The following is a 13,181-nucleotide window of genomic DNA, read 5'->3' as shown; positions in this document are numbered from 1 at the left end:
GAGGCAGAGGCTCTTTCTCAGGATCCAGGGACCCCGTGCCAGGGTGTGGGGTGGTGGCAGCCCCACAGGGTGTGAGCTTGCTGTGGGCAGGACCCGTGAAGCAGCTTTGCTCCTGTTTGTTCGTTTGCTCCATCCTTCCTTCCGACAGGCTTGCAGAACTCCTCTTCTGTGGGTTCCCCGCCCCTGCCATCCTCCTCCATTTCTGGGTGCTGTGCTCCCAGCTGGACTACCTGGCTGTGTGATGCCACAATGCCCCAGGTGCCCCTCTCGTCTCAGGTGCTCCTCCTTCTTCTCCAGAATCCCTGTGTGATAACCACGGCCGTTGTTCTCATCCACAGGACAGACAGGGAGACTGAGGGGGCAGGAGCATGGAGCACATGCTCGTCCTGGACACTGGCTTCTCCCGCAGGGACGGGCCCCGCGGCAGTGGTTTCTGTGGCTCCAAGATGAGGAGGCGTGTTGAGGCAACACTGGTGTTGGCGGTGGTGGCCGTGCTCTCCCCCCTCGTGGCTCTCCTTGTTGTGGGTGAGCCCCTCGCGCATCTGAACCCCAATGGCTCTTCCTCCTCGTCCTGCACAAAGCCCTCTAGGGACCCCGAATGCACCCAGAGGGTCACTCCACCTCCACCCCAGGTCTGGGCCAGATGCTTCCTGGGAGCAGACAGAGGCCGCCATCCAAGGGGGAGGCTCCTCTCCAGAACCAAAGCTCATGAGGGAAGACCCTGAGAGGGGCTTGGAGCCAACTCCCTCCTTCTGGAATCCAACCGCTAGGGGGTGTGTGCACCCTGTCCCCAGGCCCCAGGTGAGAGGTGGTGTTGACCCAGGAGTGGGGTCTTTCAGTTCAACAACCTCAGGCAGATCCCTCATTCCAGGGGTTTCAGTTCCATCTGGGAGATAACACCTGGCCACCACCTGTGGAACCAGACAGTGAGGAGCCACAGTGGAGGGAGGGAGGGCCGGAAGGGAGCCAGTGTTGGGAGGCTCAGAACCCAGGACAAGCCTCTCCCCTGCCATCCCCAGGCCCCTCAGTGGGTCTGGCCTCTTTAGAGGAGGGCATAATCCATTTTTTTTCAATGTAGGTATATTGAGTGTAATGTGCATCACAAAGTGCACATATAGTGCACAACCTGTTTTGATACGTGTACACCCATGAAACCATCACCACAGTCAAGATGCTGAACACATTCACCACCTGCCCTCCCCCCCACCAAAGTTTTTAACCCTTTGTAATCCCTCTACTCCATTTTTCATTCTCCCCAAGCAACTGTGGCTCTACTTTCTGTCTCTGTGGATTAGTTTGCATTTTCTCCTTATAGACATAGAAGGGATCGACTGGACATACTCCTTTTTTGTCCTCTGGCTTCTTCCACTCACCATAATTATCCTGAGTTCCACCCTTGCCATGGCGTGCACAGTAGTTCATTCCTTTTTATTGCTGAGCTGGGTTCCATTTTATGGCTACGCCACGACTTACCCACTTAGCTGTTGATGGGATTTGGGTTGTTTCCAGTTTTTTATTTCAAATCTGCTCTGTCTAGTTAAAAAATGGGTTTGTCATCTTGTTGAATATTGAGAATTCTTTATGTATTCTAGATACAAATCCTTTATCAAATGTGTGATTTGCAAATATCTTCTCTCAGTCTGCTTGCCTTGCCCAAATTCATGAAGATATTCTCCTGTTTTCTTCCAGAAATTTTAAAGGTTAGGGCAATGATTCATTTTGAGTTATTGTTTGTATAAAGGTGTGAGGTGTGAAGTTTACTTTTTTTAAAAAAGATTTATTTATTCCATTTATTTATTCCTCCCCCCCCCAGTTGTCTGTTCTCTGTGTCCATTCACTGCATGTTCTTCTGAGACCACATCTATCCTTATCAGCGGTACCGAGAATCTGTCTTTCTTTTTCTTGTGTCATCTTCTTGTGTGAGCTCTCCTTGTTGTAGTGCCACTCCAGGGCAGGCTGCACTTTCTTTCATGCTGAGTGGCTCTCCTTACAGGGCACACTCCTTGAGCTTGGTGCTCCTCTGCATGGCACGGCACTCCTTGCGCGCATGAGCACTGCGCATGTGCCAGCTCCACATGGGTCAAGGGGGCCCAGGGTTTGAACCACGGACCTCCTGTGTGGTAGGTGGTCACCCTATCTGTTGGGCCAAGGCCGCTTCCCTGAAGTTTATTTTTATTTGTTGGATATTACTATTCAGTTGTTCCAGGGCCATCTGTTGAAAGGATTATGCTTTCTCCACTGAATTGCCTTTGCTTCTGTGTTGAAGATCAACCTGGACTTCCTTTCCATTCTTCTCACACCCCCAAAGGCCAGGTGGTCTCCCACTTCCCCTAGCCAGGGCTTGAGGAATAGGGCAGGCGTCCTGAGGGTGGATGGAACCAGGCGGTGACCATGGATGTGTGAAATTGAGTCCTTGCTCGTGAGGAGAGCCACGGGTGATGGCAAGACCAGGGGCAGTGGCAGGTGGGCTTGCTGGGAAAGACCCTGCAGAGGAAAGGGCTGCAGTTTCCTTGAATGGCCCTGGCGGCCAAGATCTCTCACTCAGGGCTCTCATATCCCTAAATTGCTCTGAAGGGACTCTTGTCCTCTGTTTTCTGTAGGGTTGCCCAACCCTTTCAGAGGCGATTTCAGCTCAGAGGCCCCGTGTGACCTGAAGGTTAGCACACCTCCATCATAGCACTGCGGATTGAACAGGGGCCTTCTGCTAGGAGCACCCATTTTGTTCCTATTGTATTTCCCCCCCCTGAATTTGTAATCAGAAAATTTGTTTGTGGTTTACATGGTTTTCAGGAGTAACAATGATAGGTCAAGAGGCTCAATGGTAGTTGTACAAATATAGCTCAGGACTAAACATGGGCCTTATTCACATCTTCTTTTCTCTACGACACTTCTATTGGCGAAATTTCTGTGGAATTAAACTTCAACAGCTCTAAGTTATATAATGAGTTATTTTCAAGTTCAGTTACAACAGCAAAAGCATCCAAGTCTCACCAGCATGACTCTTGGTGTGTGTGGGGGTAACTAGTTTACAGTAAGCAACAATTTCAATGCTTTGGATCTGTTAGTTCAGGTGTGATGGCTAATTAGATCTTTGGCTATTGCTTGGTCCAGGGTCAGGGAGGCGACAGGCCACTGGGGGTGCTCTCAGGTCCATGGTGTAGGCATCTCCCCATGGAAATCTTTAGAACACGCTGGTTGATCTCTATGCTTCCCCATGAAATGGGCATCTTTGCCTAACCTCTGCATTTCCTCCCCTGAAGATTCCCAACATTTTGGCCTACTGGCCGAGATAAAGAAGCTCTCCAGCTGTTTAAAGAGCATTCTAGCATCTGGGCTGTGGAGATGCAGATGCTGAAGTACAAGGTGGACAATGTCTGTTCTCAGATCCAGACGCTCAGCAGCCACATGGAAAACACCAGTGCTGACATCCAGATGGTCAAAGGAGTTCTAGAAGATGCTGGCACCTGCCATATCCAGACCCAGATGTTAAGTAATTCCTTGGAGGGCGCTGATGCTGAGATCGAGGGCCTAAAGAGAGCTCTGGAGAATGCAAACCCATTGAATTCCCAGACCCAAGATTTCTTACAAAGCAGTTCAGAAAACACCAGGGTTGTACCCCACATGTGAAGCCGAGGCCTAGAAAATGCCAAGGCTGAAATTCAGGTGTTAAAGGCAGGTTTACACTTCGCAAATATGAGTTTACAGAATGCCAGTGTTCAGACCCACCTTTTGAAAGGCAACCTGGAGAAGGTCAGTGTTTTAAGGACCCAGCACCAGGTTTTAAGCAGCAGTTTGGAAGGGCCCAATGCTGAGATCCAGAGGCTCTGGGGAGGTCTGGGAAATGCAAGTGCTTTCAATTCCCAGACCCAGATCTTTATAAAAGGCAGTGTAGACAACAGCACTTTTGAGATCCAGTTATTAAGAGGTCGTTTGGACAGGGCTGGTGAAGTGATTCAGTTGTTAAAAAAGAATTGGAAACTGCCATTGCCCAGACCCAAAAGGCAAAGGGCGGGATGGAGCAGACAAAAGTTGAGCTCCCAGGAATAAGAGCAGTATTGCAAAATGCCAGGGGAGTTAGAGACCCTAACACAAGAAATGAAAGGTGCTGCCTTAAATTCCCAGACCCACATGTGTGAAAACAGACTTCAGAAGGCACAGGCTGAGATCCAGAGGCTACAAGTTAATGTGAGCAATAGCAACTCACTAAGTGTGAAAATCCAGGAGCAGCAGAGCAGTCTGGAGACCCTCCGTGCAGCCTGTGCTTCACAGGAGCAGCTACAAAGGAACCAAAGTAAGTGGTAGGGAGGGTCCACCCTGGGGAGGGCAGAGTTGCTGGGATGTTTCTGCCCATTTAGCCTCAAGCATGTGTCCCCTCTGGGAGAGAGCAAGGGTGGTAGAGAGAGGACAAATCGAATAAACACGGCTCTTTTGTGCCCAGGCGGTAGCGCAGAAGACATGAGAAACTATGTCCCTGCTCTCAGGTGGCTTATAATCTCTCCACAAAATATCTCCTTTTGCAAACCAGATTTTTGTGATGAAGGCATGTGGTAATGGTAGAGTGTACTTGTAGGGCCAGACAACCTGTTTGTGACTTCCAGCTATCACAAACGGTGTGAACCTGAACAAGTTGCTTACCTTCTCTGAGCTTCACCTGCAAAATGGGGGCAATAGGTTTGCTTCACAGGGAGGATCAAATGAATCTACACAGGTAACGCACTTAACCTTGTAGCCAGCATTCAAGCATGTGTCTGACACTTTCATGAACATCTACCACATGTCAGGGGTTAAAGATGAATAAGACATGATGCCTGCTCTTGAGAAGGTTACAAGATGCAAGATTGAGACAGACCTGTAAGCAAAGTCATATAGATTGGTGAAAGAGGTGTTAAGTTAGAAGCAAGTATTGGGAACTGAGATGGGGGAGGCAAAAAGAAAGGGGAGAAGGGATCTTTTGTGGAAGGGGGGAAGGAAATCTATTATCTTTCTATCTACTCATCTATGTAATCTGTCTATGCAGGTTTCAAAAAGCAAATCCCTTCCTGCATGAACTCACTCTGACATTTTATATTCTATTCTTTAAAAAAAGAGCAAAGCTTGTCAAAACTGATAAACCAAATTTATGACCCACTAATGGGTTGGTGATTGCAATTTGAAAAACCCTGGGCTAGAGGGGTGGCCAGGGCTAGAGAGACATGGGCTAGATTGGAAGGCCTCTGAGTGAGTTTGGCTTTCATCCTCCAGAAAATGAGGAGCCACTGAAGGTTTTTAAGGAGAACCCTGAGGTTCTGACTTGGGTGACTTAACGGAGGGGTCCCCAACTGAGGAATAAAGGAGGAAGAGGAGCAGCAAGATTTGGACATGCTGGCTGTGGTGCTTTGGGGGACATCCAAGTGGATGTCGCCTGCAGGCTGTCTGGAGTTGAGGAGAGAGGCCAGGGCTGCAGGCATAGGCTTGGGTGCCCCGGGTATGTTGATTCTGGTTGCAGCAGTCGGAGTGGGTGGTTTCCATGAGACAAAACACAGAAGAGGGCTGAGGGTGGGGTCAGGAATCAAGCTTCAGGGGTCAAGAAGGGAAAGACGTGTGTGTGAACCAACTGAGGACAAGGGAATTGGGAGATGTTCATGTGGGAAAGCCAAAAGAGGAGAGAATTTCCACATGGGAGTGGTCAGTTCTGGCACATGCCAGAGAGGCCATGTAAAATAATCGAAAAGCATCCACCGAGGCTAGGCAATTAATAAGTCATTGGAATGAAATTTCGGTGGAAGCAGATCATGGTTGTCGGGCGTGAATCGATCAGGTGTATGAGTCTGTCAAGGAACATAGCTGAGAGGGAAGGTGAGAAGGGGGGAGGAGTAAAAATCAAATCAGCCATTCCTCCATTACAACATCTATCTGTTAATTATAGACAGTGTGGCAAATATTAAAAAATTGCAAGATGAGAAAACAAGCATCAGTATTGCCATGAAAATTTGCCTGCTTTCCAGCAGAACCACTTGCTAATATTTTGGTGTACTTGAGAGTGAGTTTCTAGATTCAGATAGGCTTCACCTGAGGTTCAAGGAAGGGGAACAGGAAAGAGGTGGAGGCTGAAGATAGGGAGGGGAGTCAAATGCACATTGCATGACTGGCCTTAAAGGAGGTTGGGATGGTACTTGAATCTCTGAGGCTGGGAGGGGAACAGGTGTGGAAGTTGGTGTCCATGTGCAGATGTGGGAACACAAGACTGCAAGAGCTGCTGTTAACCACATCTCTTTCTGGGTGGCATAGGAGGTCACTTGCTAAGCAGGATGCCTGTAGGGAGCTGGGGGAGAGAAGGGATGGTTGCGAGAAGCTGCTGGAGAGATGGGGGCTGACAAATGAGGACTTGGCAGGCAGTGCCGAGCCCCTGCTCTTTCCCCTGTTTCCAGTCGAGTCTAAGGAATCACTGGCCATGGGGACCAGTGCCTGGAAGTCTTTCCTCCTTCCTGCCTCTCCTCGAGCCCCACTGCTGCCCTCCTGCTTTAGTATAGACTGAGAGGTGCTCCTTCTTGGCTGTGCATTGGAGTCACCCAAGCACATGGCTGGGACTCATGTTCAGAGATCTTATGGATTTTGGTCTGGGATTTAGCCTGAGCACCACGAAGTTTTAAAACATGGGCATTCAGGGTGCAGTATCATTACTTTAACTTTTCCTTAAAGGGCCAAATAGTAAAATTGAGACCTGTGGGCCACAGTCTCTGTAATGGCTCCTCAGTGCTGTCCTCTTGCACTGCTGAAGAGAACCAAAGAGCCAAAGAGAACATGTAAATGAATGGGTGTGGCTGCTCCAGTGACACTGTTTATAAAAAGAGGCTGCTGGTGGGCCCTAATTGGGTTGGGTTTGGATGACTGGTTCTGAGGCCTCAGAGCATAAGAATCACATGCGGCCTTGTTAAAAACAGACTGTTCAGAAACAATTTCAGTAAAAGCAGTTCTGCACTGGGCCTGAGAAGGGGCATTTCTGCAACGTTCCCAGGAGGCGCGATGCTGCTTGTCCAGGGAACACACTTTGAGAACGCCTGGTCCACGCTGTCTGTCTCTTCCTGAGATCTTTGCATTTGGGTTCTGATGGATGTTTCTGGCCCAAACAGGATGGTCTTTTTTTCCTGTTGTGCCTTCACATTGCATCACTTTCAAATATTTACAGTGTAAACCTGAGCCATTGGGTAAAACCCTTCAGGGCCTCCCATTGCTCACAGGGAAAAATCCAAATTCCTTGTTATGTGCATAAGATCTAGTGCCGGAAGCCTCTCCAGGCTCCTCTGCCACCCCTTGCATGGGGGCCATAGCCCAGGTTTGCACATGTCAGCTCCAGCCATGTGGTTTCATGCCTGCCTGCATTTGTACCTGCCACTTCCCCTGTCTGGAAGGCTTTACTTGGACCTGATCACCTGGAAAATCTTCCTCGGTTTTTTTTTGAAGTTTTAAAAGTGATTTTCTGATTAAAAATTTTAAATTTTCGAGCAGTTGTAGGTTTGCAGGAAAATCCTGCAGAAAGTTCAGAGCTTTGACCATGATTAACGTTCTCCCTTAGTGGGTATATTTGTTACAATCGATGAACCACAATTATTATAATCATATGATTAACTAGAGTCCATAGTTTAGAGTAGGGTTCACTCTTTGTATTGTACAGCTCTTCATTTTCTGGGATAGTCCTGGGTGTGGGCAGCCAGAGTGGATGGAGATCAAGTCAAGGAAGTAAAGGAGTCTCTGGCTGGATGGACAACTTCCTAGACAGATGGTGGGAATTGAGATGGAGAGGACTGTACGGTAGCAGCAGTGAGATGGGAAATAAAGTGATATGATCACAAAACACATGTCTCGGCAGAGAGTTTTTCTGGGTAGCAGAGCTGAGTGTCCCAGGAGTACTGAGCCAGGCGTCTTGAGCTGCCCCTCCCTGGGGAATTGGGTAGTGGGATGGAGGCATGGTCTCAGCAGCACTTGCCCTTGGGGAACCAAACCTCAAGGACACGGGCCTCAGTAGCCAGCCGCTGGCGGGCTCAGGAAGGACAGCTCTGGGACATCCGCCATCAGCCCCTGGTTCCCTCTCCTCCCACCTCTGCTCCAGCTCAGCTTCTCTGGCTGCTCCTGCAAGGCTGGAAGTTCTTCAAGGGGAGCTTGTATTACTTTTCTGATGTCAAGAAGTCTTGGAGGAGGCTGAGCAGTTCTGTGTGTCCCAAGGAGCTCACCTGGCATCGGTGTCCTCTGAGGAAGGGCAGGTCAGAGCTGGGGGCTTGGGGTGGTTCTGACAGGGTTGGTGTGTGACAAGGGACTTTGGTGCTTTGACCTTCCTCCTCTAGGGGAGGGCACAGCCCATAACCTTCATGTCTCCTGTCAGGCAGGGAACAATATTGAATTCCTCTGAGCATCTTGCACTGGAGGCGGAAACCTGGACAACAAACCCCACTGTCCTCAATGAGTGGGGGAGATTCCCGGAGGTGGACAGATGCCAGCAGCAGGGCAGGCAGAGGCGGGTGGTGGGGCGGCACCCTGAGAGCATGAGGGAGCATGCTTTCCCTCAGCCTCTCAGGTCCCTTTGGGCTTCCTCTCCAGTCATCAGGCTTGAAATTTTTTTTATCCCCCCCTTGAGGCTTGCTTACCGTCTGTTCTCTGTGTCCATTTGCTGTGCATTCTTCTGTGTCTCTGTAATCATTCATTTTAAAATTTATCCCACTCCCCCCATGAGGCTTGCTTGCTGTCTGCTCTCTGTGTCCATTTGCTGTGCATACTTCTGGGTCTCTGTATTCATTTATTTTAAAGTTTATCCTGCCCACCCCCCTTGAGGCTTGCTTGTGGTCTGCTCTCTGTGTCTATTTGCTGCGTGCTTTTCTGTGTTTCTACTTGCCTCCCTTTTTGCTGTGTCACCTTCCTGAGGCGGCTCTCCTTAGGGCTTGCAGGCCAGCAGCTCTCTGTGAGGTACGGGCAAGCCTGCCTCCACAAGGAGGCCCCCGGACATGAACCCAGGGCCTCCCATATGGTAGATGGAAGCTCAACTGATTGAGCCACAGCCACTTCTACAATCTTGACTTTTTTAAATGAAAAAGTTGAATGTTTTATTAGTAGGATAATAAGCAATGGTTACAATATCATATAAAGCTTATGATAACAATGTTACCATTGAATTACATAATTTTTAGAAGTAGTTTTTATTTTCAGGTCATTTTGTGAATTCTGAATATAATAACTAGATTGTAGCCTAAGTCACAGGGTGCTGTGAAAAAAATACTGTATTATGTTTATGTGCAATTATTTCAAAGTTTATTTTAATAGTATAGCTGCAACATGTAGCTTTTCCATTGATCTTGCAAAAAGTTGCCATTGTAAATCCCTATCTACCACAATTGAAAATAACTATTCTGGATTAAGTTGCTTCAGATTAGTTTCTTTTCATTCCTAAATAGATTTTACATATTTCTCAAATGCTGCTTCAGTCCATCATTGAACAAGTCCTGAAGGTTTACTCAGTGTCTTCTTGATCACCAACCACCTGGGTACCAAGATTTGTTGACAAGTCCTGGATTTTCTGCAACAACTTCAGAAAGTTCTGTTGATTCTCCTAATAGAGGAGAATAGAGTTTGCTAGTAGCTTTTGCGCTTTCTGAAGCACCCAGCTCATGTCATTTGTTCACTTTTGTCCCAACTTTGAGAAGACTAGAGAAAACAAGATGTCCCTGAGCTTCCTGTGCAAAACTGCCGAGTCCCGCGTTCCAGCACTGCTTTCTGCTGTTATCTGCTCATGCTTGCCTGGGAATTTCTGCACTGAGAGCAGAGGAGGCCACTGCACAGCATCCAAGTGGCACCAGTGCCCCCCCACATGCCCCTGGTCCACAGGGTGCAGATGAATCTCAATTTTATTGTCCATCAATCCCATGGCCGTCCAGGGCACGTGAGCAGGAGACCCAGGCTTCCTGGGAAGGCCAAACACATTCGATTTGAGGAGCACCATGGCCATCAAGGCCCAGGGTGGCCATCTGGTGGGGGTTGGCCTCAGGACGTGTCAAGGTTATTAACAAAAGACCTCACTAGCTCTGGTCATTTCAGTTGACGTGACTGCCCAGCACACAGGGCGCTCCTGACACTGTTCTGTGGGTGTGAAAAAGGCCGTGCTGCTTTGTGAAGCATCCTGAAGCTCTGGCCAGCTGTTGTCCCAGGACAGCACACCTTGTATCCAGGGCTGGGACTAGGTAGGGACAGTCACATGATGGGAAGCTGGGCCTCCCCGAAGGTCCCTGGCTGCTCCTTAGACCCTGGACACACCAGGGAAGGAGCAGGGAGGGGTCCAGCTCTGCAGGGACGTGGGCCTCATGGCCCTGCAACCAGTTGGGGATGGCCCAGACTCCTCTCCATACGTCTTGGAGAAGCTTCTCCTCACACCTAGAGTCACACAACCAACTGCCTCCTCTTTACAGATGTTTCTGACCAAGTTCACGAGTGCCCCTCACCATGGGATTGGCCTCACTGACAGGGGCAGGAGGGCTCCTGGCGCTGGGTGGATGGGACGCCTTTCAATGCTGCCTTGAGCCAAAGGTGAGTCCATCTGCTGGACACACACCTCAGGCCTGGCTGGAGTTGCGTGTGTGTCCTTGCCCAGTAAGTGTTAGTGCTGTGTGTGTCACACAGTCATGGAGCCTTGACTGGGCCCCTCCAGAGGACGTCAGGACAGGACAGGGCCTGGGGCTGCAGAGGGTCCTCCTGTTCTCTCCTTTAACACCCCCTTCCTACACCTGCTCAGGCCTTGTTGCAAGGGGCCCTATCTGAAAGGGATCTGAGTGCGAGTTCTGGGATGGAAGTTGAAAGGTCCCTACCCTCTCCTTTCCCCAACTTGCTGCTTCACAGACACCCTCCCCATCCTTGGATCATCAGTGACTCAGGATGTCCTCAGCAGACTCAGGCCTGCAGGGCATCACAGCTCTGTCCCTGTTCTGGGGCTGCAAGGGGACTGGGGAGCTGTGTCACTTTAGCTCCATGTGCCCCAGCAGGGACAAGGGCCACTGCCTGTATCTAGCTGAATAATGTCCCTCTGTTTCCAGGTTTTTGAGCATAGACCAGCTGGACAACTGGACAATGGGAATGGGCACACGGAGGACTGTCCATACTCAGCAGATGTGCAATGACATATACTGTGATGCCACCTACCAGTGGGTCTGCAAGAAATCCATGGGCCACGATATGGCCTGAGTGCAGAGCAGAGCCGAGGGGTCCCTCCCGGCGGCCAGCTCTGGGCCTCCTCCTTGCTGCCTGCGAGCCTCTGGCCTCTGCTTGCTCTCTGGGGCTTCCACTTGGTCTCCTGGGTGTCCTGCCTTGAACTGTTGTTTAACCCTTTGGAGGCAGGATCGAATAGGGACCTAAGGAGGAAGGGGCAGAAAAGCCTAATAAGCCTGGCAAGAGAAACTGAGGCACTGGCCTGCTGGCTAGCATGAATGTGCTGAGCACATGGGCAAATTAGGAAGGGCAGCTAACAAGCACACACCCTGCAGCTTACAGCACACACCCAGCGGCTCTGTGATCTGGAGGCAACCTCATTACATGGCGGAAAAGAGGGACAGGGCGAGGGGGGCAGCACCCCCACCCCACCCAATTTCAGGTTACCTCACGCCTCATGGACAGTGACCAGAGGGTGATCACCGGTGGTCAGCACACCCTGCAGAGTTCGGGGACAGTAGCCAGAAGCCAATCACCCCCCCACCAGCATCCCCTAACCCAGCCCCTATCCCGCTAAGGGAATCGGATCTCCCAGTAGAGTTCCCCTGCTGTGTCTCAAGTATGCCAATCAGGGCACCCCCTCGAGCCCTGAACCCCCATATATCAGGGGACCCCAGGGCAGAACTTTGCATTTCCCCCCTTCTGTGCATCCCTGCAGGTGCACTTTCCTTCTCTTGCTTCAATAAATTGTTTGCCTAATTAACTTGTGGCTTGTCCTTGAATTCTTTCTCAAGAAGAAGCTAAGAACCTCAGTACTGGCTCTGATCACACTTCAAGACGTTGATGCCAAGTAAGCAGGGGACCAATGGTTTGCCCTGGTGCACTCCTCAGTGTCCACCTCTACAACCAGCACAGGCTGTCACACAGCAGGTCCTCAGTAACACTTGATGAGTGAATGAAAGCCCTTTGCGTGTTTCTCTCTTATAGCCACCTCCCCCCCACTCTCCTGCCCTCAGGGTCTGTCTGTCCTGTAATAGGCACAATTTTATTTTTTATTTCAGGGTTTGCAGCTAGTTAGTGCATTGAAAAACAGTAGAAGTTTTTCAATAGGGACTTTGTAGGGGTTCCAAATCCCCAGGAAGTCCTAGCCATTGCTCTGGTTCCCCGGATTTCCTTTGTGTGCAAAGGGGGCTGGGGCTGGATTTTACTAGCAATATTCCAACTCCAAAAACCTTTTTTTCCTATTCTTTGGACTTGCCTCATCTCTATCATGATTTATATTTGGCTTCAGCCTCTTCCCATGATCCCCATTCCCCCTTCTAGGGACTCTGCTGTCTGCCAGCTCAGCAAGATATACTACATAGTCTGTGCATAAATTCATACTTATTTTATATCCAAATGTGTCTAGAAAGCCAGTTGAGAAGTATAAACTCCATAGGCTTTGGATACTCAAGGAGGATGCAAGCCAAATGTGTCAAGCCCCCCTGGAATGTAGGGGATATTTGTTAAGCTGACCTGGAGGAAATAATCTAATACTCAGATAAGACACTTAAAGAAACTAAGAAAAAGTCCTGTTACATACAAGCACCGTTTGACTACCCACTCTTAGAGTCTTCATAAAAGGGACCCAAAAATTCTATTCGGGTCTCCGTTTTTATCAGGACAAGAGTCCGCCGAGTCTGGCCAGTCGAAACAAATCATCTTCCTTCTCAGAATTCTCGCGTCCTGGCCATGGATACCACCTACACCTGACTTCTCTCTGCTACCACAATACAATGAGAATTTCTAGAACATTCTTTGCTGGGTCTGAGGTCTACCATTCTGTGCATGCACAGGGAACCCTATGCAGATTTCTGGAGCCCTGCAAAGTTCCTCCTCTGTATCCTCTGGCCCAAATTCCACTGCTCTCAGTCTCCTGAAGCTCCCATCCCACTTGGCCCTTGCCTCAGCTCAGCGAGACTGTCATGCCCCATTTGGAAACCCCCTTCTCACAGGACCTCATCCAAAAAGAGCCTCCAGGA

The 13,181-nt window shown here is 49.6% G+C and overlaps 1 pseudogene; it reads left to right on the top strand.

Annotated features, from left to right (window-relative positions):
• The first annotated feature begins 368 nt into the window (after positions 1–368).
• On the top strand, positions 369–11,196 carry LOC131273748 (C-type lectin domain family 4 member F-like; annotated as a pseudogene).
• Positions 11,197–13,181: the final 1,985 nt, after the last annotated feature.

This window comes from Dasypus novemcinctus, chromosome 17 (genome assembly GCF_030445035.2).
Source record: "Dasypus novemcinctus isolate mDasNov1 chromosome 17, mDasNov1.1.hap2, whole genome shotgun sequence".
NCBI classification, from domain to species: domain Eukaryota; kingdom Metazoa; phylum Chordata; class Mammalia; order Cingulata; family Dasypodidae; genus Dasypus; species Dasypus novemcinctus.
This window is presented reverse-complemented; position numbering and strand designations above follow the sequence as displayed.